A 27451-nucleotide genomic window follows, 5' to 3' on the forward strand; every position below is an offset into this window, starting at 1 on the left:
AATATAAAAATAATATATTTTGTTCTATTATGTTGAATGATATCTTATAGCTCACCCTGGCAGACCCAAAGCAGCATGGTAGGTAGAGTCCATATGTAGCAATCACATCATCAAACAGTAGGGAACAGTCGTCTTGGGGATGTTGTTAAGGAAGTTGTGCAGGGTGAGTACTATATGTTTTGGTTTCTTGAGACACTGCTGCTGGATTGTGCTGATAGTGGTGCCCTTAAAGGGGCTCCTCTTTGCACTCCAAATGCTCTCCTGGCTGCTGAGGTGATTGGCAGGTGGTCAGGTCAGACTGGAGTTGTGCTGTGTATTTTGTGCCCTGTCCCCTGCTGATAGTGTTGGGGTGTCCTCAAGGTGGCAGACTCATGCTGAGCTGTCTTAGCTGTTGTAGAAGTTGCTGGAACTGCCTCTAAACATTTCATTCCCTGTGTGACCTGTGATTAATGCTGGTCCCAAGCAGTTATTTAGCAGTACCAGGGTCAAAGTATGGTGACCATTTCTGTAGCAGTGCTAAATTATGCAGTGTATGCATAATTTGGTAGTAGGATTGCCAATTTTCTATTTGCACAAAACCAAACACCTTTGCCTTGCCCCCTATCTACCTCCTCCTCCAAGGCTCTGCCTCTTCTCTGAGGTTGCACCCCGGTTTACTCCATCCCCCCATCCCTCTGTCACTCACTCTCCCCATCCTCACTCAACTGCTCATTTTCACTGGGTTAGCCTAAGAGATTAGAGTGCAGGAGGGGGAGAAGACTCTGACTGCGGGTGTTATTTCCTGTTCATATCTGTACAATTTAAAAGAGTTTTATTGCTTTGTAATGGAGAGAAAAGAAAAAAATATAAAATAATATGGAGACAATGCTACATTATTTGTTTATAATTTGGCTTCTTTCTAAAAGGCCTTTGTAATATAACAGATTTCCTTGGGACAGCTCTGAGAGGTCAAATCAGGGCAAATTGCTTAGAAACAGGGCTACTTACAGCCCAAGACTGAGGGCCTCCTTTATAATCATAGAATATTAGAACTGGAAGGGTTCTCAACAGGTCATCAAGTCCAGTCTACTGCCCTCATGACAGGACCAAGCATTATCTAGATCATCCCTGATAGATGTTTGTTTAACCTGAACTTAAGTATATCCAGTGATGGAGATTCCACAACCTCCTTAGGCAATTTATTCCAGTGTTTAACCACCCTGACAGCTAGGAAGTTTTCCCTAACATCCAACCTAGACCTCCCTTGCTGTAATATAAGACCATTGATTCTTGTCCTATCCTCAGAGATCAGTGGGGAACAATTTTTTCTCCTTCCTCCTTTTAACAACCCTTCAGGTACTTGAAAGCTGTATCCTCTCCAGTTTGTCCACATCTTCCTTGAAATGTGGTGTGAAGAAACTGGACACAATACTCCAATTGAGGCCTAATCAATGCAGAGTAGAGTGGAAGACTGACTTGTTGTGTCTTGTTCACAGCACTCTTATTAATGCATCCCAGAATCATGTTCGGAGTTTTTTTTGAGGGGGCGGGGGGTTTGCAGCAGTGTCACTCTCTTGACTCATATTTCACTTGTGGTCCACTATGATCCCTAGATCCCTTTCTGCAGTGCTCCTTCCTAGACAATCACTTTACATTCTGTATGTGAAACTGATTGTTGCTTCCTAAGTGGAGTACTTTGTATTTATCCTTATTAAACTTCATCCTATTTACCTCAGACCATTTCTCCAGTTTATCCAGATAATTTTGAAATATGACCCTATCCTCCAAAGCAGTTGCAACTCCTCCCAGCTTGATATCATCTGCAAACTTTATAAGTGTACTCTCTATGCCATTATCTAAATCAATGATGAAGATATCAAACAGAACCAGTGTCAAAACAGACCTCTGCAGAACTCTACTTATTATGCCTTTCCAGCATGACTGTAAACCATTAATAACTACTCTCTGAGAATGAAAGTTTCAGAGCGATAGCCGTGTTAGTTTGTAACTGGAAGCACTTAAAAAACAATGAAGAGTCTTGCAGCACCTTAGAGACTGACAAAAAATGTAGATGGCATCATGAGCTTTTGTGGGCACAACTTCATCCGAAGAAGTGGGTTGTGCCCATGAAAGCTCATGATACCATTTACATTTTTTGTTAGTCTCTAAGGTGCTGCAAATCTATTCATCGTTTTTAAGTTTTTCTTTGAGAATGATTATCCAGCCAGTTATGCACCCACCTTATATTAGTCCCATCTAGGTTGTATTTCCCTAGTTTATTGATAAGAAGGTCCTGCCGGATCATATAAAATGATTTACTAAAGTCTAGGTATACCATGCCTACAACTTCTCCCTTATCCACAAGACTTGTTCTCCTATCAAAGAAAGTTATCAGATTGGTTCGACATGATTTGTTCTTACAAATCCATGATGGCTTTTTCCTGTCACCTTATTATCTTTCAGAAGTTTGCAGAAGAATTCCTTAATTATTTGCTCAGTGATCTTTCCTGGCACAGAAATTAAGCTGACTGGTCTGTAGTTTCCTGGGTGTTCTTATTTCCCTTTTTAAAGATGGGCACAATATTTGCTCTTTTCCAGTCTTCAGGAATCTCTCCCCACTTCCTTGATTTTTCAAAGTCATGGCTCTGATACCTCCTCTATCAGCTCCTTGAGTATTGTAGGATGAATTTAATTAGGCCCTGGTGATCTGAAGCAATCTAACACATCTAAGTAAGTTTTTTACTTGTTATTTTCCTATTTTAACTTCTAAATCTACCCCATTTTCACTAGCATTCACTATGTTAGGCATACCCTCACTGTCAACCTTCTTGGTGAAAACCAAAACAAAGAAGTCATTAAGCACTTCTGCCATTTCCATGTTTTCTGTTATTGTTTCTCCTTCTTCACTGAGCAATGGGCCTACCCTGTCTTTGGTCTTCCTCTTGCTTCTAATATGTTTATAGAATGTCTTTTGTGTTCCTTCATGTCCCTAGCTAGTACTGAGGGAATTGGCAGGGTACTGAAGGAGTTGGCATATGTCATTGCAGAGACTTTGGCCATTATCTTTGAAAACTCATAGAGATCGGGAGAGATCCCTGATGATTGGAAAAAGGCAAATGTAGTACCCATCTTTAAAAAAGGGAAGAAGGACAATCCATACAGCCTTACCTCAGTCCCCGGTAAAGAGGATCTTCAAGGACTCCATTTTGAGGCACTTGGAAGAGGGGAAAGTGATCAGGAATAGTCAACATGGATTCACCAAGGACAAGTCATGCCTGACCAATCTTATTAGCTTCTATGATGAGGTAACTGTCTCTGTGGACAAGGGAAAGTCAGTGGATATGTTATACATTGACTTTAGCAAAGCTTTTGATACGGTCTTCCACAATATTCTTGCCAGCAAGTTAAGGAAGTTTGGATTGGATAAATGGACTGTAAGATGGATAGAAAACTGGCTAGACTGTTGGGCTCAAAGGGTAGTGAATAATGGCTTGATGTCAGCGTGGCAGTCCATTTCTAGCGGAATGCCCCAACGATCAGTTCTAAGGCCAGTTTTGTTCAACATCCTTATTAATGACCTGGATGAGGGGATGGATTGCATCCTCAGCAAGTCTGCAGATGACACTAAGCTAGGGGGAGAGGTAGATATGCTGGAGGGCAGAGATAGAATCCAGAGTGAACTAGACAGATTAGAGGATTGGGCGAAAGAAAATCTGATGAGGTTCAACAAGGACAAGTGTAGAGTCCTGCACTTGGGACGGAAGAATCCCAAGCATTGTTACAGGCTGGGGACCAATCAGCTAAGTAGTAGTTCTGCAGAAAAGGACCTGGGGATTACAGTGGATGAGAAGCTGGATATGAATCAACAGTCCCTTGTAGCCAAGAAGGCTAATGGCATATTAGGTTGCATTAAAAGGAGCATTGCCAACAGATCTAGAGAAGAGATTATTCCCTTTTATTTGGTTCTGACGAGGCTTTATCTGGAGTATTGTGTCCAGTTCTGGGCTCCCCCACTACAAAAAGGATGTGGACGCATTGGAGGGGGTCCAGCAGAGGGCGACCAAAATGATTAGGGGGCTCGAGCACATGACCTATGAGAAGAGGCTGTGGGCTTTGGGTTTGTATAGTCTGCAGAAGAGTAGGTGCAGGGGGGATTTGATAGCAGCCTTCAACTTCCTGAAGGGAGCTTCCAAAGAGGATCGAGAGAGGCTGTTCTCAGTAGTGACAGATGGCAGAACAAGGAGCAATGGTCTCAAGTTACAGTGGGGGAGGTCTAGTTTGGAAATTATTTCACTAGGAGGGTGGTGAAGCACTGGAATGGGTTACCTAGGGAGGTGGTGGAATCTCCATCCCTAGAGGTTTTTAAGTCTCGGCTTGACAAAGCCTAGGCTGGGTTGATTTAGTTGGGATTGGTCCTGCTTTGGGCAGGGGGCTGGACTTGATTACCTCCTGAGGTCTCTTCCAGCCCTATGGTTCTAAGATTTTTATTTTGTGCCCATAAGATACATAAATGAGGAGTTCAGGAAGCAAGAGGGAGCTCTGGATTGAGATATGAGAGGGGGTGAGGCTCTCACTGGGGATGTGTGGTCTGGAGTAGGGCATAGGATGATGGGTTTAGGGGTAGAAAGGGGCTCCAGTCTAGGGGATGGAGCTGAGTAGTTTTAGGATAGGATTGGGATCTGGGTTGAGATGAGGGTTGGGATGTGGGAGGGAGTACAACTCTGGACTGAGGCTGCAGGTCCTAGGGTGGGGCCAGAAATGAGAGGCTCAGAGTGTGGGAGGGGGCTCTGTGCTGGGACAGGGAGTTGGGGTACAGGGGTGTCAGGGATCTGGCTGGGAGTATAAACTCTGGGATTTGTCTTGGGTTAAGGGATGCAGGTGGGTTCTCTGGACTAGGACTGAGGAGTTTGGAGGGTGAGAAGGGGATTGGGTCATGTGTGTGGGGTGGTAAAGGCTCCAGCTGGGCATGTGGGCTCTGGAGTTGGGCTGAGAATGAGGGGTTTGGTGCGGAAGGTTGTACCAGGCTGGGACTGAGGGGTTCAGAGGGCAAGAGGGGGATTAGGGCTGGTGCAGGGGGTTGGAGGTGCGGGGGTCTGAAGCTCTGGCTGCAGGGTGCAGGCTCTATCCCAGCCCTGATTCCCAGCCAATGGGAGCTGAAGAATTGATACTTTGAGTGGGCCCCCCAGGTTGTCTTATCTGCCCCTATACATAGGAACCAGAGGAGGGACATGCCTTCTGGGAGCCATTTGGACCCATAGTAGGGAGCCCTGCTGTGCCACTGATCAGACTTTTAACAGCCTGGTGTGCAGTGCTGACCAGAGCCATCACAGTCCCTTTTCAGCCAGGCCTTCTGGTTGAAAACCAGCTACCTGTGCAACCCTCTATCCAACTGCTATCTGCCTAACATGCATCTAAGGCCACTGGAAACAGCATCATGGGTGGACCTTACATACACAGCTGCTTTATGCTGCTCCCCTGCATTGTGGTGAGTTAACTAGGGAGGGACTGGATCAGTGCTACTGGCAGTGTGAGTGGCCCCCAAAAGGCTGTCTAGGTGAGGGGGCTTTGAATAGCCCCAACTCCCAATCTACCAGCAAGTAAGTGAGCAGAGAGACACCTTTTCAATTGGTTGAGCAAGATGTTATGCACACTGTGCTCCCCACACTCCCTTGAGGCAGAATGAATTCTGATGACCAGCCATAATAGCTCCCTGGCCCATTTGGAAGCTCACAGTGCTTGGCCTCCTGCAGCACTCCACAGTATGTAAAGTTGTAGTCTAGTTCTTGTCTTGCATTAATTGTAGGACATAAACCAGCAGGATTGCTCTTTAATTCAAAGATGGGATAACTCCTGAATTGAGCTGATCAAAAGCGTGCATAATTATATCCAAATGTGTTTTTCACTCAGTGACAGGAAAAAACTGGAAAATAATTTCACACATTGTCTTTGGCTATTGATGGAAGGCAGCCAAATAGTGGAAAATATTATTGGTGAATAAATTATTCGGCAATGAATGAAAAACATAATCTATAAACTAGTCATCTTGATTATTATTTAACAAGTTCTACTGATTAAATATTTTTACTAAATGGAGGAAGAGCAGATGTTTCGTAGGAGCCACTGCATCACAAAAACAAACTAAATTTAGGTCCAAAATTAAGGTTGTTTCTCATAATGAGGGATGCAGAAAAGCAGCTGACTAATCAGTCTGCATTCCCTTTTGGAGAACTTGTTTACATGGATTTTGATATAGACTGAGTATCTGCTATTTGCTTTAGCTGATGGACATACCAAGACTATTTTCCCCTGTGTTCTACAGGTTTTGGATCTTTTCTCTGGGTTTTCTCCACTCCCTCTGTAATCTGCTAGCTTTGTTGATTGCAGCCTCAAGGCACAGTGTGGGGGAAATACATAACAAAACACTTATTTTATATGAATGTTAAGAAATAGCCCTCATACTAAAATTTTCCAAACCCATCCTTGTTTCCTCAACTTCTCTCCCAGTTTAGATTATCCAATGAACTTACCCCAGTCTCTCTCCAAAGAACAAGGCTACAAGTACACTACAGCACTTAAAAACTATCTCACAGGACTGGATAACTCATGGGATTAGTGATGCCTCATAGGGTTTGATTTTAAGTAATGTTTGGTTTTGTATGCTGAGTGTATCTGCACTGCTGCAAAGCTTGTGCTAGAGATGGTCTAAGCCAACAGGAAAGAGCTCTCCAGTTGGCTTAATAACTCCTGCCTCTGTGAGTGGTCTAATCCAGTGTTTAAGTCTGAGGATCTTATGTCACTCAGGGTGTGTCTACACAGCAAAGTTATTTCAGAATAATGGCCATTATTCCAAAATAACTATGCGAGCGTCTACCCAGCAATTCCGATATTTCAAAATAATGTCAAAATAATGGACGGCTAATTCTGACTTGTATAGACCTCATTCTACGAAGAATAATGCCTATTCCAAAATAGCTACTTCAAAATAAGTCATGTGTAGATGCTCCACTTCTGTTATTTCAAAATAGCCCTCCTCCCTCCAGGGCCATTGTAAGTTATTCCTCCTGGAGCTATAAGTCAAGATAGCACATCTAAACTACACCCCTCTGCCGACAGAGGGATGTAGATTAGGCACATCGCTATTGCAAATGAAGCGGGATGTAAATATCCTGAGCTTCATTTGAATAACAATGGCCGCTGCTTTTTGCCAACGCAGCACTTTGCCAGCAAAAAGCGGCAGTCTAGAAGGGAATTGGTTGATAAGGAAAGCCTTTTCCGACTGATCCTGTAAACCTAGTTGCATGAGGCATAAGGGATTGGTCAGAAAGGGCTTTCCTAATTGACCGCGTTGGCAAAAAGTAGTGGCCATTTTTATTCAAATGAAGTGCGAGATATTTAAATCCCTGCTTCATTTGCAATAGCAATGTGCCTAATCTACATCCCTCTGTCGGCAGAGGGGTATAGTTTAGACACACCCTAATTTTGATGCTTCCCTGCAGTGTAGCCATTCTATTTAAAAATAAGCTATTTCAGAATAACCATTCTGAAGATTATTCACATCCCTGAGTAACATAAGTAACATTGAAGAGATCTCATTTTCTCTCACCGAAGTTTGCAATATGCTATTTCAACTTCTTGGGGTTACTATGACATTTTCCATGTTGCTCCTTGAGGTCAGAGACAAACACTATTAAGATATTTATATCCCTCACATTCCAGTGTAAAAATGCCATCCCAGTTCTTCAGAGTACACGAGTCACAAATCGATTTAAATGTTCTTTTGAGATTTGGGGAGGAGGATTAATTAGATGCTCATGTTGACTGGCACACTTTACAATTTGTCCCCATGAAAAGGAGAGATGGGCACACACAGGAACACTTTGGGTATTTTTCAGATAAAAACAGTCTTGTGGGACTAGACAGCTCAAGGGACTAATAATGCACTCCAGAGTCTAATTCTAAGAAGCATTCAGTTTTGGATGCTGAGTGCAGCAAAATGGGCATCTCCCTGATTCTGTGCGCCAGCCATGGCCCTGGCTCGGGCTAGGGTTTGCTGTAACTTGTACCAGCTGTCAGTTGTCTCCAACAGACCATGTGTGGATAGCGAGAGCAAATGACATTCTCCACTCTTCTTTCTGCCCTCAACACACCACTCACTGTTCCTGGTAAGAAATTCCTAGACCTAAGTCTTTGCAAAGGGAAGATATGCTCCATTCCTGTTAGCTGCCTGAGCATCACCTAAGGAGCAATCCAGAAAACCTTACTTCCAAACTGTTAATTCAACTGTAGCCCTGTTCCTTATGCTGCTCTGTTTATACAGCAACTAAATACCCATGTCTAGTCCATGCCAGTTGTCTTGGGCTCCAAAGGCTTGAACTATGGATTGGAGCCCGAGCTTTGTGACCCCATGAGGTGAAAGGGTTCTTGGGCTGTAGACCATGACCTGAAGTCTACATAGCAATGAAACAACCCCACAGCCCAAATCCCACAAGCTTGAGTTGGCTGGCACAGGCCAGCTGAGATTGTCTAGTTGCTATGAAGATATGTCCCTTGTGATCAAAAGTTATTACCCACTGGTGTCTATTCACTGCCCTATCTCAAATGCATTTTCCACTTTTGGTCCAGGCCCCAGTAGATGGGTGTCTGCATCACAAAGGGTATGTCTACACTGCAGCATTTTTCTGGAAAAAGTCATTTTTCTGGAAAAACTATACTTACGTTCATACTGCTATAGCGTTGTTTCAACAGAAAGTCTAAAGAATTGAGGGGTTTTTCCTTCTATGAGGAAGAAACCTTTTACCAAAAAAGCTTTTTCGGAAAAAGGTGTGTGTGGATGCAGAAGAAGGAGTTCTTTCGAAAAGGTCTCCAGGAAATAACACAGGTACTCTGGCCACTCAGTCCATACTAATTACAACTTGAAAGTGAGATAGTGTCCACATTGATTGGATGCTATCTTTCAAAAAAGCACATCGCTTTTTCAATGCGCTTTTGCTCTCTTTCTAAAAAAGTTTTTCCGGGCAATCTCTTCCGGAAAAGCTTCTTCTGAAAGAAGCTTGCTGTCTAGACATAGCCAAAAAGCAGCAGAAGCAGAATCACTATCCTATTAACAGTCTCCGCAGATTGAAAGAGCTGTAGAAACTGAACCAAGCCGGTTCCTCTATGAGGTATATTAGCAGAGTACTGTGGGAAGCTTGCCCGTATGGTCCCCATTCTGTGGAGGCATTCAGACCCCACACATGTCAATTTAGCACCTCATGACTACTGTATATAACTACAAAAGAGTAAAAAGAAATAAAAATGAAACTGTCATTTCAAAAGAAAATGACAGATTGCCTCGAAATGACCTTTGCAAGTTAATTCTGTAGGGGCAGACCATTTCTACTTTCACAATTGTGCAAAAACCATTCATTCATACTCTGGTGGGGAGTAACCATGGGGGGAAATGATTTCAGAAAGTGAATGTGACACCATTGTCTCATGTCTTTATGTTTTTATTGATGCATTTTTCATGTAGGCCACAAGCCTTCCCTTAATAAATCATACATCTTGACCTCGGGTTATTTTCCTGTCAATTCACTTCTGCCTTTGAGCACAAGCTTTTACAAAGAGCTTCTCTTCATTCAATTTGCCTGGTTACTTTATTTTTAATCCCAGAGGGTAGCTGTGTTAGTCTGAATCTGCAAAAACAATGAGGGTGACACCTTAGAGACTAACAGATTTATTAGGGCATAAGCTTTTGTGGGTGAAAGTGGGTACCCATGAAAGCTCATGCCCTAATAAATCTGTTAGTCTCTAAGGCTGTGTCTAGACTGCAGGCTTCTTTCGAAAGAGCCTCTTTCGAAAGCATCTTTCGAAAGAGGCTCTTTCGAAAGAGCGCGTCTAGACTACAATGCGCGGATCGAAAGATCGAACCGCTATTTCGAAAAAGAGCGTCCAGACTGCCGGACGCTCTTTCGAAATTGAAAGCCACCCGGAACTGCTTCTGCCAGGGCATGGGGGCAGCATTTCCTTCCGGGTGCTGCCTGCCTGCCCTTTGCAGAGACGCGTGGTGAGAGGGACACTCCTGAACACCCGTTGCTCTGCTCCTGCAGCTGCCTTTGCTGTCCCTTGAGGAATTTTGCAAGGCATTGCAGTGCTGCTTTGGAGTGCTCAGCTTCCTGGGACACCCCAGCAGCTTTTTTCTTTTGAGGTTTTTCTGCTTGCGGACCCTTATTTTTGGCATGGAGCCAGAGCTGCCCCTGGGCAGGCGAGGGCCCCACACCACCATACTGCAGCTGTTGCTGCATCTTCATGAGACAATCATGAGGCTCCTTCCCGAGCTGGACCCAGACCAGAGGGACGAGGGGTTCCCCCGTCCGGCAGCCACACTGCCCTTGCCTCCGAACTTTTTCGTGGACAGGCGTGTTTGGAGGTTTGACACCAGCTCTGACTGGTGGGACCGGCTCGTGATGGAGATCTGGGATGACCAAGACTGGCTACGCAACTTCCACATGAGAAAGACCACTTTCCAGGAGCTCTGTACCTGGCTCGCCCCTGCTCTGCAACGGCAAGACACCCACCTGCGGCCCGCCATCCCCCTGGAAAAGAGGGTCGCCATTGCCCTCTGGAAGCTGGCAACCCCCGACAGCTACCGCTCCGTGGGACACCAATTTGGAGTGGGGAGATCTACTGTCGGGGCCGTCTTGATGGAGGTAAGTCATTGTCTGGGGACAGTCACAGTTTGGGGTGGGGGGAAGGGAGACTGTCAGGAAGGGCCAAGTGGAGTGGGAGTGGGAGTGGGAGTGGGAGGGAGCTCCTCCACTCACCCTGAATTGGGGGGGGGAGGGTTCTGAGGAGGGGATTCCTGGGCTGTTTGAGAGGGAAGGTGGGCGGTGGGTTCTCCTCCTAAGACATAAGGCACCCCTTCTAACACTTTGTTGTCTGTCTCGTTCTGCAGGTGGTGAGGGCCATCAATTCGGAGCTGCTCAACAGGCTCATCTGTCTACCGGATCTGGACAGCGTCATGGCCGGCTTTGCTGCCCTCGGCTTCCCCAATTGCGGAGGAGCGCTCGATGGGACACACATTGCCATCCGTGCACCGCCCCATCGAGCAGCCCAATTCATCAATCGAAAGGGCTACTTTTCTATGGTCCTCCAGGCCCTGGTCGACCATCGTGGACAGTTTTCAGACATTTGTGTTGGGTGGTCAGGGCGGGCACACGATGCCCGCATCTTCAGAAACTCGTACCTGTACCGGAGGCTTCAGGCAGGAACACTTTTCCCCCATCGCCAGTTTGCGGTTGGGGATGTGCACATGCCGGTGTGCATAGTGGCTGATGCCGCCTATCCCCTGATGCCGTGGCTGATGAAGCCCTACACCGGCCAGCTGGATGCGAGCAAGGAGCAGTTTAATGCTCGCCTTAACCGGGCTCGCAACCAGGTGGAATGTGCGTTTGGCCGTTTAAAGGGCAGATTCCGGTGCTTGCTCACACGCCTCGACATGGGGGAGACCAACATCCCCGAGGTGGTGGCCGCGTGTTGCGTCCTCCATAACCTCGTGGAGAGGAAAGGGGATGCCTTCCTACCAGGGTGGGGGAGAGCTGCTGATGGCCAGGAGAGGCTCTTTGCCCAGCCCCGGACAGCTGCCATCCGCCAGGCTCACCGGTCTGCAGTTGGCATCCGGGAGGCCCTCCGGGAGCAATTCTCCAGTGGAGGCCACTGAGTCCACTGAGGGGCTTCTGCCTGGGGACTGGGCCCTGGCCCCCAATAGAAGCTTCCCTCCACAACCCATCTTCTGACCCAGTTTGGACACATCACTTACACCAGGGTGTGTTTCAAAATAAAATGTTCTCTTTACTTATTTATAATTTTGTACATATTATCCAACAATGTGGCAAAATAACAAAAAAAATTTTCATTTTTGTTGTTGCCAAACTATATACAATAAACAAACAGTTCCTTTAACCCTTTGTGTGTGCTTAATAAGTGGGGTGATGGGGGTGATTGAAACCTGGAGGGGGGAAGGGGACTGGAAACCTGGAGGGGGGAAGGGGATCAGGTTGAACGGGGCTTGGCAGATTTCCCTTTCCTGCCTGGGCCTCGTGTTTGGGGTGCTCCCCGGCTACGGGATCGGGTGATGTACCTGTCGGTTGGCTGGCTGCTGGGGGGCTCTTGGGACGTGGAAGCCTGGGGGAGAGGAGGGCCAGGGGGAGAGAGGGGCTGGGGAGCTGGGGGGGCTGGGGGAGAGGGAGGTCCAAGGGGGGAAAGGGCTGCTGTTGTGGAAGGGGGGTTTGGTGGGGTGGGGTCATGGGGTGCTGGAGGAGCAGGACCAGGCACAGCAGCAGGCAAGCCGCTGACCTCCCTCAGGGTGGCGTTCAGCACCGTGCGCTGCAGGACCAGCTCATTCATGAGCCGATCACGCCACCGCTCCTCTGCCTCCGCCCTCTGTAGCAGGATGGCGTTCTGCTCCTGCACAGCCTCGACGTGCTGCCGGAGGATGTCGGCGTAGACACGCCTGTGTCTGCGGCTCCCATGTCTCCGAGGTGGAGATGGAGATGGAGGTGGGGCTGGGGTGCTGCGGCCCTCTTCCACGGCTGGTCCGGCTGTGGAGGAAAAGAAGAAGACACAATCAGTCCTATAAACTGGACTCTGTAGCACTTACAATACTAACAGGATGGTTTATTAGGGGATGAGCTTTCCAGGGCCAGACCCACTTCCTCAGATCAGAGTGACACGGATACATTTCTATCACAATCAGTCATGTGTGCAACAGCTGTCCAAAAGGGCATGCCCTCTCCCTTGAGACAGGGGAAGCAGACATTCTGAAGGTCACACTGTGTGTGTGTGTGTGTGTGTGTGTGTGTGTGTGTGAGACCTGGGCATCAGCCTGAGCATGACAGGTTTCCCTTGTGCATCACCCACTGTGCACCCACCCACCTACCTCCCCCCCCCCCGGGTGTGACACAACCTCACTGTACTCACCTGCTGCTTCCTCTCCCGCGCCAGCTGACGCCTGGGAGGCCTCAGAGGTCTGGGTGACTGGCTCCAGGGTGAGGGTCGCCGTCTCCTCGGTGTCCTCCTCCTCTGGGCCCATGTCCCCGTCTCCAGAGTGCTGTAGCTCCCGCTCTGGAGCGTCCACCACCGGGTCTGCCAGTCCGGACTGCACGAACCGCCGTGGTGTGCGTGCTTCTGCACTGCCACCCAGGATCTGGTCCAGCTCTGGGTAGTAGGGGCAGTAGTGGGGGGCTGCCCCAGAACGGGAGCTCTCCTCCCTGGCTTTGGCGTAGCCCTGCCGCAGCTCCTTTACTTTGGAGCGCACCTGGTCCTGGGTGCGGGGGTAGTGGCCCTTCTGGGCCAGGGCTTCAGCCATGCGGCCATAAATATCGGCGTTTCGCCGCCGGCTTTTGAGGGCCTGTAAGGCCTCCTCCTCTCCCCACAGCTCCAGCAGGCTCTTGATCTCTGCGCCGGACCAGGATGGTGCCCGGTGCTTGGAGCCCTTGGCTGGGTCCCCAGAAGGCTCGGAGGAAGGGCCAGGACGCTCTTGGGGCTGTGACATGCTGCAGGATGGTGCCCGGCGCTTGGAGCCCTTGGCTGGGTCCCCAGAAGGCTCGGAGGAAGGGCCAGGACGCTCTTGGGGCTGTGACATGCTGCAGCAAGGTCGCCGTGTGCTCTGGCTCCTTGTCTGCAACAAGTGGCTGTGAGGGTGCGCCTGTCCCTTTAAGGAATGGCTGCAGCCAGGAACCACAGACGTGCAACCCATGGCCCAGATTGTCCACCAGGGCTTGTTCCTGGAGGCCAATTCTTTCGAAAGAAAGGGCTCCCCCCGTCCAGACTCACGTTCTTTCGACGGATCTCCCTCGAAAAAGGCGTTCTTCCTCGTGAAACGAGGTTTACCGCCGTCGAAAGAAAAGCCGCGTTCTTTCGATTTAATTTCGAAAGAACGCGGCTTGAGTCTGGACGCAGGGGAAGTTCTTTCGAAAAAAGGCTACTTTTTTCGAAAGAACCCCTGAGTGTGGACACGGCCTAAGGGTGCATCTACATTGCACGCAGAGCTCAAAATAAGCTATGCAATTTGAACTGTGCAAATTGAGTAATTTATTTCGAGTTAATTTCGAATGATCTTATTTTGAAATTTGGCGCTGTCTATACAGCACTTATTTCACAATAAATCGTTATTCTAAAACGTCCCTTACTCCTTGTGGAATGAGGTTTACAGGGACGTTGGAATAGTGAGCCTGTTATGTTTTGAAATAACGAGCACGCTCAAAAACCACAGAATAGCTATTTCAAAATATCGCCAGTATAGGTCTCCTCATTGTTTTTACTTGTAATGTAATTTAGAATGTGGATGCCCATTTCATAGATCTCATTTAGTCACATTAAATATTTTTATCTGCTCCCTTCCAATTCTTTATGTACATGCTTTAGTCCTTCTTATGTCCGTGATGTCCATAACTGGCACAAATTCAGAAACAATGACTCAGTTTAACCTCCGATTCTAAGTGAAAATATTGGATTCATGGTGCTAGTTATGCCCCTTGGACTTTGAGGTTTTTTTAGTCTACAAAACAGAGACACTGTTTGTATGCTCCAATTCCCCTTTTCTGTTGTATTTAATCAGAGAATATATAGAATCTTTGATTCATGCATCCTAATAGATAGAACGTCCCATTGAAAGGATTTGAAAAACATACTTTGAAAGTGCAACAAGGCCTGAATATTTCTTAAGGGGCTTGTGTAGATGGCAAATGGAACCAAAATAAGTAAATTCACCCCTTCAGGCATTTTGAATCAAATCTGTATGTCGTCACGTTTATTAGAAAACAGAAAAAACATTTATGAAAAAAGAACTTTAAGGCCACCATGTCAAACACTCAGAAATTAGTTAATACCAAACTTGAGATTATACTCTTTATTAATAATACAGACTTACATCAATGATAGTCTTTAATTACATGATCATCTACTTTTTACCTACACCACTGCTGCCTCATTTGGTACACTGCATAGACCATGCTAACTGAATGAGTAGTTATTCAATATTTCTTTTTTTCTGCATCATTTAATGAGTAGCCACAAGCCTTATTTACTGTACACCAGCCAAACCCTGCACTGAATGCAGACATATTTATTTAATTGTGGGCTTTTCTATGATGCTCTTACCACACTAACTGAATGCTCCAGAAACATGAATGTATCTTCAGAACACCTCTCTGAAGGGGAGGTGGTGAAACTCTATTTCTGATCCTTTTTACATATAGGAAACTGAGGCACTCAGGTCCAGACTCTCAAAGTTATTTTGGCATCCAATTTCTCCTGATTTTTATGGGAGTTAGGCACTTTAATGTCTTTGAGGACCTGAGCCTGAGTGACGAAGGCAAACATTGTCACGTGTGCCAAACAACTTTGAGTGCTTAAATTGGGAAGCCTTGGGCCTGATATTTTTAAAGCACCTATCCCTTTTAGAGCGCAGCACCAGCTCCAAACACTCAGCATTTCTCTAATCTTGCCTCAGGTGTCTCAAGTTAAGCACACAGATGGGTTGTGTCTCAAGTTAAGCACACAGATGGGTTGTAATGAAAAAGGTTTGTGACTTGCCCAGCATCACATAGAAACAGGGGTCAGATATCATGTATTTAAATATTGCATTGCATTGCATTAAGGTCTCATAGGAAACCTGAATTCTGGTATCTCCTGATTGTTGTGTCTTTGATTTTGCAATCTGTGTTCTTTAAGCAATTTTTTTTAGACTTTCACTTTCTAAAGAACTGTAAAAGCAGACTGAAAAACACAGTAATTACATCATGTGGAAGCATATTAAACTCCACATGGATCATTAGCAGGACTGGGGGCCTTAAGATTCCCAGCACAGACATCTGCCACTTGAGCTAACAGTAGTTATTATCCCCAGTAGAGGGTGTAATTTGTCAGAAAAATATTGAACCCAGGATTCCTGTATTTCAGTTTTAGAACACCTCAAGAATGTGCACTAACAGTTATGCTTCTTCTCATGTTCCCTCCTTGGCTCTGATCCCCTCTCCTCACCTGCTTTTGCCAGGGCTGTCCTGCATAACTTCTGCTCTGGGTTTCTCCCCAGTTTGCTTCTATTACTCCTGGACTCTCCCTCCTACAGCTCCTCATCTTCCTCTGGCTGCTCCTAGCTTCATCTCTCCCTAACTCATTCTCACCCCAACCCCCCTCTTTTCTGCTCCTATCTCCTTCCCTTCCATTGCCCCCCACCATTCTTTTTCAATAGGGCCTATGCATGCACACCCTGACACACACCTTTACCCTTCCCAGGCCTCCTCCCTCTGCATTTAAGTCAAGCTGCAAGCTGATTCCTTCTCCTCCTCCACACTACCTATGCATCTGCAATTGGCAGAACTGACAGCAGAGGGGAGAGAGATTTTCAGTTGTGAAGATCAGTGTGCAACTCCAGGATGGAACATGTACAGCCTCTCTGTGGGGACGGTTCATGTCCAGTCATGCAGAAGAGCATGGAGCATGCTCAGTGCAGATGGAATTTTTGAGCCTTTAACCCCTAACTCAAAAGTTTCTACTGAGCATGTGCAAACAGATTTTCAGAGGCTTATAAACTCGGCCCAATGTGGGTGGATTTTCATGGGGATAGCACATGGTACTTTCCTGACATCAGGTCCCCGAGCCGGAAAAAAGCGGCAGCCATGTAAATGCAAATGCTGCGGGGGATATTTAAATCTCCCGCGGCATTTGCAATTCCGACTGGTCTAATCTGCATCCCTTTTCCGGAAAAGGGGTGCAGTGTAGACACAGCCTGTGATTTTTTCCTTCTTAGCCTCATTTGGAGAAAACGGATCGATTATTTTAGATGAAACTTTAAAAAAGGGCCAAATTCCCTATTGACGTAAAAGTACAGGAGTTTCATCTGCTTATGCTAGTGGTAACTTTGGCCACTTCATATTTTACTCAAAAAATGTCAAGAAGATTAAGCCTTTTAAGTGCTTTTCTTAATGCAGAGTGAAAAAGAGTGCCACAGCCTTAATTACTCCTTATGCCCTGTGATACAGCATTGGATAATACAACATTTTCTGTGGATAATGATTATGAAATGATTTTGCTGAAAATCTATTTGAAAACCTCACATAACAATCAGACCATTTGCCGTTCCTGTGTTTTCCACACTTGAGTTGCACTGGACTATATCAGATCACATATTGCAAGTGTTGTACACCCATGTGTTACTATTCTAAACAATGTGAATGGTTCAGGGCAAGCCAGTTCAGTGTGTGTATTGCATCAGAGAAGCTGGTGACCCCTTGCTCATTTAAATGGAAATTGGGAAAACCAAGACCAGGGAAGGCGTATGTTCATGATTCTAGTAACTTTGTACAATGGCCCCACACCATGACAGATAATCTAATTTTTTTTTTGTAATAAGAGTCATAGAGGAAGATTTAAAACATGTATTTTCACTAAAATAAAATATTAGCCATCAGGCTTAGGGATGTAATAGTGTAGTCGACTAAATGATTAATTGATAAGTGAGTGCTTATCGGTTAACGCTATCGACTACATGCAACATACACACACAAGTACATTTTTTAGTGGGCTGGCTGATAGGCCAGCTCAGTCCTGGCATGAATTCCTGCTGCAGCTCTGTAGTACAAGCACTAAGAACCGGCACTCACGCAGACTGGCTCAGTCCTGGCTCATGCCGGGACCTGGCATCAACCCCCGCTGCGGCTCTGCAGTACAAGTACCCCTCAGCGTGGGTAGCTGCTGAAACCCGGCACAAGCCGGGACAGAGTGGTAACAGTGCCAATCCTTATCAATTAATCAAGTAGTCTACAACATTTTTGTCGACTACACGATTAATGAATTACACACTTCTTAACATCCCTAACCAGGCTACAGAATCATTCTCTTTGCTGGTTAGGACATTTCCCTAGCATATGAAGGCCCTACAGTCAAGTCCCTGGTCCTCCTTCTAATCCCAAAGGGTATGTCTACACTTGCCCCTAGTTCAGACTAGGGAGGCAAATGAAGCATACCGAAGTTGTTAATGAAGCCCGGGATTTAAATATCCCGTGCTTGATTAGCATATTTGCGACTGGTCGCCATTTTAAAATGCCAGTCACCTGATTTAACTTGCTGTGTGTAGACGCGGTAGTCCGATTCAAAACCCGTCCCTTGAATTAACTGTTACTCCTCATGCAATGAGTGCACTGCCTCATTTGCCTCCCTAGTCCAAACTAGGGGGCAAGTATAGACATACCCAAAAACTTTTACAGACAGGAGGAGCAGTGCATTCTTTATTCATTTCTGCCCATGGCTTGTTCCACCACTAAGCCCAGCTGGTCCTGTCTCCGTGTATGTCCTGCTGTCTAGTTGGTGGTCAGCCTCTAATCTGACTGACCCCTGGGTTGTGTTTGTGTAACCCACACACCTACCGGGTGTGGTTCATTGTCTCCTTTGTAGTGGCACTTAGACCACTTACAGAGAGAATAATGAGTGTGCTCTACAGCCTTAGTTTAGAGCCAGCTGACTTTATAGCTCAAGCTGTAGAAGCTCACACACTAAGCTCCAGAGGCGCCAGTTTTGGTTTTGCCTGTCAGCATTACATTTGCATTATTTCGTTTTGACATCCTATCATTTGTTTGTCCTCTGTATCATCTTAATCTGCATCCCATCATCTTAATCTTTTCAACTGCAGCCAATTCTGCACTCTGTACTCTGTCCAATTTTCCCTCTAACTTCTTCATTTGTCTTATTCCTCTTCACACCTACCATCTTCTGACGAACTTTCTACTGCCTTTAGCTTTCGTGGAGGATAAGTCCATCAATGCCAAGATACTCACAGATGAAATCTCATGCTCTGGGTACGCCATAACCTTTGACTGCCAGAAGCTGGGACTGGACAACAGAGGATGGAACAATTGATAATGACACTATTCAGTTAATTTCCTCTGAAGTCTCTGGCAATAGCCACTGCAGGAAGGCAGGACATTGGGCTGGATGGACCATTGGTCTGATCCACTGTGGACATTCTTATGTTGTTGTATTCATGTTCTTCTGATAGCTGTTTCACTTAGGCTACGTCTACACTGGCCCCTCTTCCGGAAGGGGCATGTAAATTTCAAGAGTTGTCGTAGGGAAATCCGCGGGGGATTTAAATATCCCCCGCGGCATTTAAATAAAAACGTCCGCCGCTTTTTTCCGGCTTTTAAAAAAGCCGGAAAAGAGCGTCTAGACTGGCCCCGATCCTCCGGAAAAAGTGCCCTTTTCCGGAGGCTCTTATTCTTACTTTCAAAGTAAGAATAAGAGCCTCCGGAAAAGGGCACTTTTTCCGGAGGATCGGGGCCAGTCTAGACGCTCTTTTCCGGCTTTTTTAAAAGCCGGAAAAAAGCGGCGGACATTTTTATTTAAATGCCGCGGGGGATATTTAAATCCCCCGCGGATTTCCCTACGACTGCTGAAATTTACATGCCCCTTCCGGAAGAGGGGCCAGTGTAGACGTAGCCTTAATGTAGCTGCTTCTACTTTATAGAATAATAATGTTAGAACACCTCTATGGTGATCAATTTTCACTTTGGTTCCAAACTTAGTTTTTATTAGTCCATAATTTCATCACCTGCTGGGCAGCACTTAAAGCTAAAGTATCAAGTTCCATAAAGTCCCTGTTCCACTGTCTACTGGATTATTTACACACAGCGGAACAGCTTTAACAGGAGAGCTTGAGGGAGAGTCCCCACAGACTATCCCATAAGACGATGACGAAGACTCTCTCTCACAATGTGGGCAACCCAAGTTCAAATCCCTTCTCCTTGTCAGACAGAGGAGGGAATTGAACCCAAGTTCTCTACCTACCAGATGTGCACCCTAAAGACAGGGCTAAAAGTTATAAAGGAGTTGGCCACCTCTATCCAGAAAAATCCATTTGGGGCCAGTTTGTTCTCCCTGAAATGAATTTTTTTTATTCACCAAAATGTATTGTGTTCTTTGAATTTGGTTTGACCCAAACTTTCCTTAATTCAGAACGATCAGCAAACCAAAACATCACTCATTCACACAGCTCTAGTATATATACTGGTCTGCCCTCTAGGGGTTAGTAGCAGTGGGACAGGTATTTTACTCACATTGAGTGTCAGTGAAACACTGGTGTGTTAAATATATTAAAAAGAGAGGGTAGATGGGGCAGAGATCTAGTGCAATCCAACCAGACTTATCATTCCCTTATTTACATACTCTCTCACACACTCTCCCCCCCCGCCCTTCCCCCACACACTCTGCTTTGAGCATACAATTTTGATTCTAAAATTTGGTGCAGTGTGATCAGCAAATAAGCACTTTCCCAGCTCTAGGAACATGATGGCACAGTCTCATGGTCTGCTTGAATGATCAGGCTAGGTGTGGACCAGAATGCAAGCGAAGTGCCACTCTCAGGGGTTAACAGACATACTGCAGCATCTCCTTTACGGGCCCAAACAGGATAAACAAATCATAGATAAGTTCAACAGTGCTCAGAACACAGCCTCCTTGTTAAGGAAAGTCCTTCCCTAAACCATGTGACTGTAGGAAAATATTTGGTGGAACTTCTGCTATCTAGCTGGCCTTTTGATTAAGTCAGTTTTTGTTGAAAAGTGAGGGTTTTACAAAGAGAGTATTGAAGAGAGAAGCAAAGCTGTTGGGAGCCCTTGTGGCATGAGATGTATGTTTTGTGTCGCGGATACCAGCTGGGGATGAAAACACAGTAAAGCTGCTGTGTGTTTGGAACCCCAGGCTGCAGGCATGTTGCTGTGTTTCCTTTATTTGTTTTACCACTTCCCTTCAAAACTTTTTGCATCATTTTGGAGATTTTCCCAAGTTGTGGTTTACATCTCCTGTTTGCTCACTGGAGACTGTGCATTCTCTTCAGTGATGGCATTAGGTTGCGTTGCCATGGCAGAGGCTATTTGTTATACAGAAAGACTAAAAAAAAGCAAATACCATTGCCCTCGTGTTTGAAGGATGGTGAGGAAAATATGTAACATCTTAATCAAAAACGATTTGACTAGGGCATGAACTTTAGTTATCTGCACATTGAAAACATGGCAGAATTTGGCTCCTTCGAACATACTTGAACTGGGCAGAGCCTATTCCACAGCTCTGACTAATCCTCTTGTCATGGCCAGAATATTTAGGGTGGTTTTTTATGTCCAGGTATATCAAAGCACAATAGCTAAGGCTCTGAAAGCAAAAATATTTTAAAAGCCCAGGGTGCTGAATTGGGTTAGTGCTAAAAATCCACACACTTGACAAATGTCTCTGTTTATTGTTCGGATTTTCTCCAAGTGACTGAAAGCTTAACGGAAACCTGACAACTCTTTCTCCCCCCTCACATTCCAGCTAAGGAACCAGTATGTGGTAAGATAACAGCCTAGTGCAGTGACTCTGATTATGCTGAAATTGTACATGGAAGTTGACTTCATCAAATTAATAAGAGCAGGAAATAGGTTTTGTTTTCTCTTTGAAGGGAAACATTTTGTAATGGCTTTATCTTAATTTGTCAGGCATTGCCCAAGGGACCAAAATTAAATGGCCGGGGGCCAGAGGAGTGCTCAAGACCTGAAGAATTAACACCCTGATAAAAAATAAGAATCAAATTATTTTTCCAGCTGAAAAATAATATAGTTCTATATGCCAAAAATGTAATACAATAATGGAAAGCCTGGAGCTTATACAATGGGACCTGATTATAATCTCAGGGCTCCATTTGGATTCATTTGCAACATGAAACAAAGGAAGGTGTTCGGATCCTCTGTCTTTATATAAAGACTCTGCTACAGAACTCGGGCTGGTCTTGAATCAGGCTTCCCACAGTCTCGCTGCCAAATCTACAAAAATTTTCCTGGCTGACATTCAGGAAAGTACAGCTCGGGCAGTAGGACGGAAAGTTAAAACACTCTGCCTGGATACACTGAAACATATACAAACACTACTTGATGTATGGCATTGATTCACTCTGCACAAGCTGTCTCCACTCTATCTGAAGGGAAGAGAATTGTGAAGCTCTTTAGCATCATTTCAGCTAAGAGCTTTAGATGTTAGCAAGAAGAGTGAACCTAAACACTCATCCGGGCACTTTCACTCGGGGAATTAGCAATGCCCAGTCAGATTGTGACAATATTCAAACTGAGGGTGGGTTTGATCCTTGAACGTGCAGCAGTGGATGTATTTCTAAAAAACAGTGGTGGAAATTAGTGTTATTCACCACATGACTAAATTATTTCCCTGAACATTAGGGAAATTGTAGGCATTTAAATGCTCAAGGTTACTTTTCCAGATGGAGGATGGTTATTATAGCATAACCTGAGGCACAAGCTGGTTTTATTTACAGTAATGCTATCCAGCTAATACCGGCTACCATAGAAAACCTCTACTCCTGGGACAGGAAATGTCTCACTGCCCTGGGGAGCATAATAGACACTTGCCTTGTTTTTAACATATTACTGACCATGAGAATCAATATAAATGAAGGGGAAAAATAGCCCAGCTCTGGGCTGAAGATATGTCCTTAAGCACAAAATCCTGCAAGCTGCTACATCACAGAGGCTATGTCTAGACTGCTTCTTTTGGAAGATGTTTTTCTGGAAGAGATCTTCTGGAAAAACGTCTTCCGAAAGACCACGTCCACACTGGCTAAGCAGATCAAAAGAGCAATGTGCTTTTTTGAAAGATAGTGTCCAGACTGATTGGATGCTCTCTTGCCTAAAAGGCTACCTGGAAACACTTCAGGCAGGGCCTTAGGTCACCAGCTGCTTCCGAGTGCTGGTGCTGGAGCCTAGCAGAGACATGCGCTTAAAGGGGCCCCCCTGGACAGCTGTTTCTCTGCTTCTCCTGCGTGCTTGCTACCTCTTCGAGGGACAGCAAAGCTCTCGCCGTGCCTGCTGTGGTTTCCCAGCTTTTCTTGGACACTTCAGCTTTTTCCTTTGTGTCATGGAGCCGGAGCTACCCCTGGGCATGTGATGGCCCCACACGGTCATGCTGCAGTTTCTGCAGCACTTTGTATCAGCTGACTTCCTGGTCCTGACTGAACTCGACACTGTGCTCATTCTGGGGACCCTCTCCCTGGATGCTGGAGCAACACCCTTGCAACCGCAACCAACTGCGGAGAGGCGTTTCTGGAGGCTGGATACCAGTTCCGACAGGTGGGACTGGCTGGTTATGGAGTGGTGGGACGACCAGCAGTGGCTCCAAAACATCCGCATGCAGATGGCCACCTTTTTGAAGCTGTGTGCCTGGCCTGCCTCTGCTCTCCAATAACGCAACACCCACCTGCAGCCCGCTATCCCCTCTGGAAGCTTGACACCCAGGCAGCTACTGGTCGGTGGGCAACCAGTTCAGCATGGAGAAATCCACTGTCAGGGCCCTCCTCTTGAAGGCAGGCACTCTTGGGCTGCAGTCCCTGCAGTGGGGGGTTCTGGGAAAGGGAGACCCTTGGGAAAGGGGAGTGAAGGAAGGGGGTGTGTGGGGTGGAGTGGGAGTGGGGGGGGAGCCCTGTCCCCAGGGGGTTGTGCCATCCACTCTCACACAGCCTTGCTGCTGGAGGGGTGGTGGTGGTGGCCTCATAGGGGGTGGCTCCTGGGGTGTTTAGGGGAGAAGGAGATGGGAGGGGGTGGGCACTTCCCAAGGGCTCAGGCACCCCCCCTCATTCTCTATTTTGAGTGTTTGTTTCCTTCTGCAGGTGGTGAGGACCATCAACTCCATCCTGCTGTGGAGGGTCATCCACCTGGGAGACCCGGACCTGATCGTTGCTGGATTTACTGCCCTTGGGTTCCCATACTACGGGGGAGCAATTGATGGGACTCACATCCCTATCCATGCACCTCAACATGGAGCAGCCCAGTACATCAACCACAAGGGCTACTTTTCTATGGTGCTGCAGGCCTTGGTCGACCACCATGGACATTTTTGTCAGGTGGTCAGGCAGTGCCCGGATTTTTCGCATCTCAAGACTCTACGGCAAGCTGGAGGCGGTCACATTCTTTCCCCACCAGAACTTTGCGGTCGGGGATGTGCAGATGTCATTGTGCATCATGGGGGATGCAGGCTACTGCCTGATGCCGTGGCTAATAAAGGAGAAAAGAGTGGAGGGTCTCTGCTACTGTCCTCTGTCATAATTCAGGGAACAGTCCAGACCAGTGTGTGTGTGTGTGGGGGGGGGGGGCTGTGTTACTTCTTCCATGAAACCTTAATTAGATGTTTTACAAAACTTTGCTAAAGTAGCTCCCAGCTGGGCTGCCCACAAACAGCCTTCTGCCATGCAAGCAATGCCCTGAGTATTTGCGAATAATCGCAATCTGCCTGTCACAGTTGGGTTGCTCTCTGACACTCACCAGCCTTGGTTATACTGAAGGGTGACTATGAACAATGGGTGAACACCTAGCTAAGGAAGACAAACCCCAGCCCGTCCCCTTCCTCCAGAGGTCCTGCCCCTTTGGTATGGAGCCAAGCCAGTTCCCCACTCCAGGTACTGCACCATATCTCACCAGTCCCAGAGGGTGGCATGGCCCCACCCTTCCTGACCAGCTGGAGCACCTGGTGACTGGGGACTTGAGAAGCCGCACCATGGCCCCTTCTTGGCAGCTGCAGAGCTGGGCAGACGTGCCATATCCTCAGCCTTCCCAAGTGGTGGGAGCATGGGCAATTTTGGGAAGGCAATGCCACCACCCTAACACATCTCCAGTCTCAGATTTCCCTCAGAAGTGTATGTCCTGTTCTTCCCAGCCCCCCACTTGGACAGTACAAATATTTTAAGTCTATTATTCCTTAAAGGGAATAATATGCCTGTCAGGGGGTACGCCCCCGTCAAGGGGCTCGGCCCCCTCTGACCGGGCCTGTACAGCACTTCAAAGTCTCAACGCAAAAGTCCAGGCCCTTCTATCAGGGCATATACGGTATGAGAGGCCTAGCCGCTCTGAGAAGCCTCTCCTGGCCTGGGGTTCGCTTGTCCAGGGAAGGGAAAAATGGGTGGTAGGGGGACCCGGGCCCTCCCTCTCCACCAGGTCCCAGCCCAGGGCCCTTTAGGCAGGGTCTGTGGCTCCTGCCGGCTCGGCAGGGGATCCGGCTGATACGCGCCGAGCCAAACTTTGTCTCCCTTGCCCTGGGCTGCTTCCTACCGCGCCCCGGTTCCCCCCGGCCCCTTCACCTCTCAGGCAGTACCTGTCGGGGTTGAGGGCGCACTCCTGCCGCCCTGGGTCGGCGGCTGCTTTCTCCGTGTCAAGGTCCAGCGCGGGCTGCGACTCTGGACCCAGCGGCTGCAAGAACACTGGCCCGGCCTGGTCTCCTCCTTCGCCCTGGGGCCTCCCTGCCTGCTGGGCTCCTTCTGCCTTTATACCCGGCCGCTGTTGGGAGCATGCCCAGCAGGGTCGGAGGGGCGGGGCCTTCTCTGCCAGCTGGGCCTGGGCTATCTCCTGTTCATCCCCTGTCCGCCCCGTCACAATGCCAAGGGACCAAAATTAAATGGCCTCCCTGGCCAAGCACCCTAGGGACCTGACCAGTCCCAAATGATGGAGTTTGCCAGACTAGGGAAGGTCAATGTCAGCCCCCTTGCCATTGCCCCCCACTGCAAGCCTGGCTGGATTCCCATCCCTGGCAGGGCTCTCGGCTGAAGCTGCTGGCCCCACTGCCATGGCCCAGCAGGGCTTCTGTGTACCAGCCTCCCTGCTGCTAGCCTGACTGGACTCTTGGTCCCTACAGGGCTGCCAGTCCCATTGTTGCTGGCCTGGCCAGGCTGCCAGGCTGGCCCCATTGACACCAGGCTGCCCGCCCTGGCAAGGCTCCCGACAGCAGGCCATTCTGCCACACAACTCCCAGCCCTCGGGGTTCTCTGGTCCAGAAACGTTCACAGCCTGGCAGGACAACAGAGATTGCTGGACCAGAGAGCCCTAGTTCTGAAAGGTTTAGCCTGTAACTCAAAGAGTTATTTAGACACTTCAGTTGAACACACTGGATTAAACAAGTTGAACAAGTTTATTAGCTAGAAAGAGAGATTTTAAGTGAGTGCAAGTAATGAGGCATAAAAATGAGAATGGTAACAGAAAAAAATTAAGATAAAATGCTCACTAATGCCTTACTGCAATAAACTATATCAGTGTGATACACTGTACCCTATAACCCCCATAGTCATTATTTGTATATGGTTGTGATAATACAACACATGCCTTGTAAGGTACCATAAGAAAGGTTCCTCATTGTTCTGTCATAATTAGGGTTTCCAGGTGTCTGGTATTGAAGCGGACAACCCGGTATTTGTGCCTTCTATCCGGTAAAAAAATTCAGAAAATACTGGCCATCTAAAATTTGATGTTTTTCCTTGGGACATGCTGGGGTGAAGGGAGGGGGGAGTGGCCTGGGAATTAAAGAAGCTGCAACTGCATTTCAGCCCTGGTCCCTTTATTTTGTTTACTCAACAACTTTTCCTGCAATTTTTTTTTTTGGCTCAGCAGAATTATTTCCCAGTGTTTTTGGGGGTTCAGTATTTTTTGTGAAACCATCTGGCAAACCATCTAGTCAAAACCATCTAGTTTTGTGAAACCATCTAGTCAAAATATGTATATAATCAGGGCTCGCTGAACCGTGGCGAGCCCCGCTCACCAGCTGCGTTGTCCGGAGATCTGCGCATGCGCAGATTGTTCTACACATGCACAGATCGCCCGAACCCGGCTCTTCCGGGTGGCAATCTACTCGCCACGGGTGAGTAGATTGTATTATTTGTCAAGCCCTGTATATAATTATTGTAGATGAAATATGAGATTTTTCTATATGGTTTTTATTTAAATACATTTTAAGATGCTCACAACTAGCTCTCCAGTGGGTATTAAATGACCATCACCAGCCATTGACTAGAAGAGGAATTGTAAACGAGATTCACGGATTCAATAAGAGACAGTTGCACAAGTACCACACAATGGGGCTTACTCAGCTCTTTGACTCAGCAAGGTCCACCAAGACATGTCTGGGCCAGTACTTTTCCAGGGATATGAACTGAGAAGACAACAAGAATGCTGGGAAGACAAAGACTTTGAAGAGGAGAGACTGGTCCCAGGGTGAGAAAGGAATTCAGTCAATTGACTTCGGGCTAGTCAATTTCTAAAATGGCAACCAGCGGGGAACATGCAAATTAAGGGCGGGACATTTAAATCCTGGGCTTGATTTGCAATTCCAGTCATCCTCATTAGCCTCCCTAGATCGATCTAGGGGACTAGTGTAGACATGCCCTTATATATTACTTTAAGAAATTAACATAGCTAGTGATGTGCTTACAAAATGACAAATCCCACAGGGTTTCTTTTCTCAATCCCTACAAATCAGGAAGGCCCATCTTCTCTTAAAGACTCTATGCAAACCATTTCCTGCAGCCTCCTTGCCAGACGCCCTGAGAAATGGAGGGGATGTCTCCTGGGCTCCGCAGCAGCAGCAAATCACTGCTCCCCAAGTAGCCTTCAGTGCGCGCTCCATGGGGCAACCTGAATGGACT

At 47.0% G+C, this 27451-nt stretch overlaps 1 long non-coding RNA gene across 1 annotated transcript in view; it reads left to right on the plus strand.

The window, feature by feature from the left end:
* LOC142829510 (uncharacterized) overlaps window positions 1-24063 on the plus strand; it is a 117665-nt gene extending 93602 nt beyond the window's left edge. The window contains exon 3 of the long non-coding RNA XR_012903944.2: window positions 23657-24063. This is a non-coding gene — a long non-coding RNA (uncharacterized LOC142829510). The remainder of the gene's footprint in view (window positions 1-23656) is intronic.
* The last annotated feature ends 3388 nt before the right edge of the window (window positions 24064-27451 follow it).

Source organism: Pelodiscus sinensis, chromosome 1 (assembly GCF_052426305.1).
Source record: "Pelodiscus sinensis isolate ZL-2025 chromosome 1, ASM5242630v1, whole genome shotgun sequence".
Taxonomy (NCBI): Eukaryota; Metazoa; Chordata; order Testudines; family Trionychidae; genus Pelodiscus; species Pelodiscus sinensis.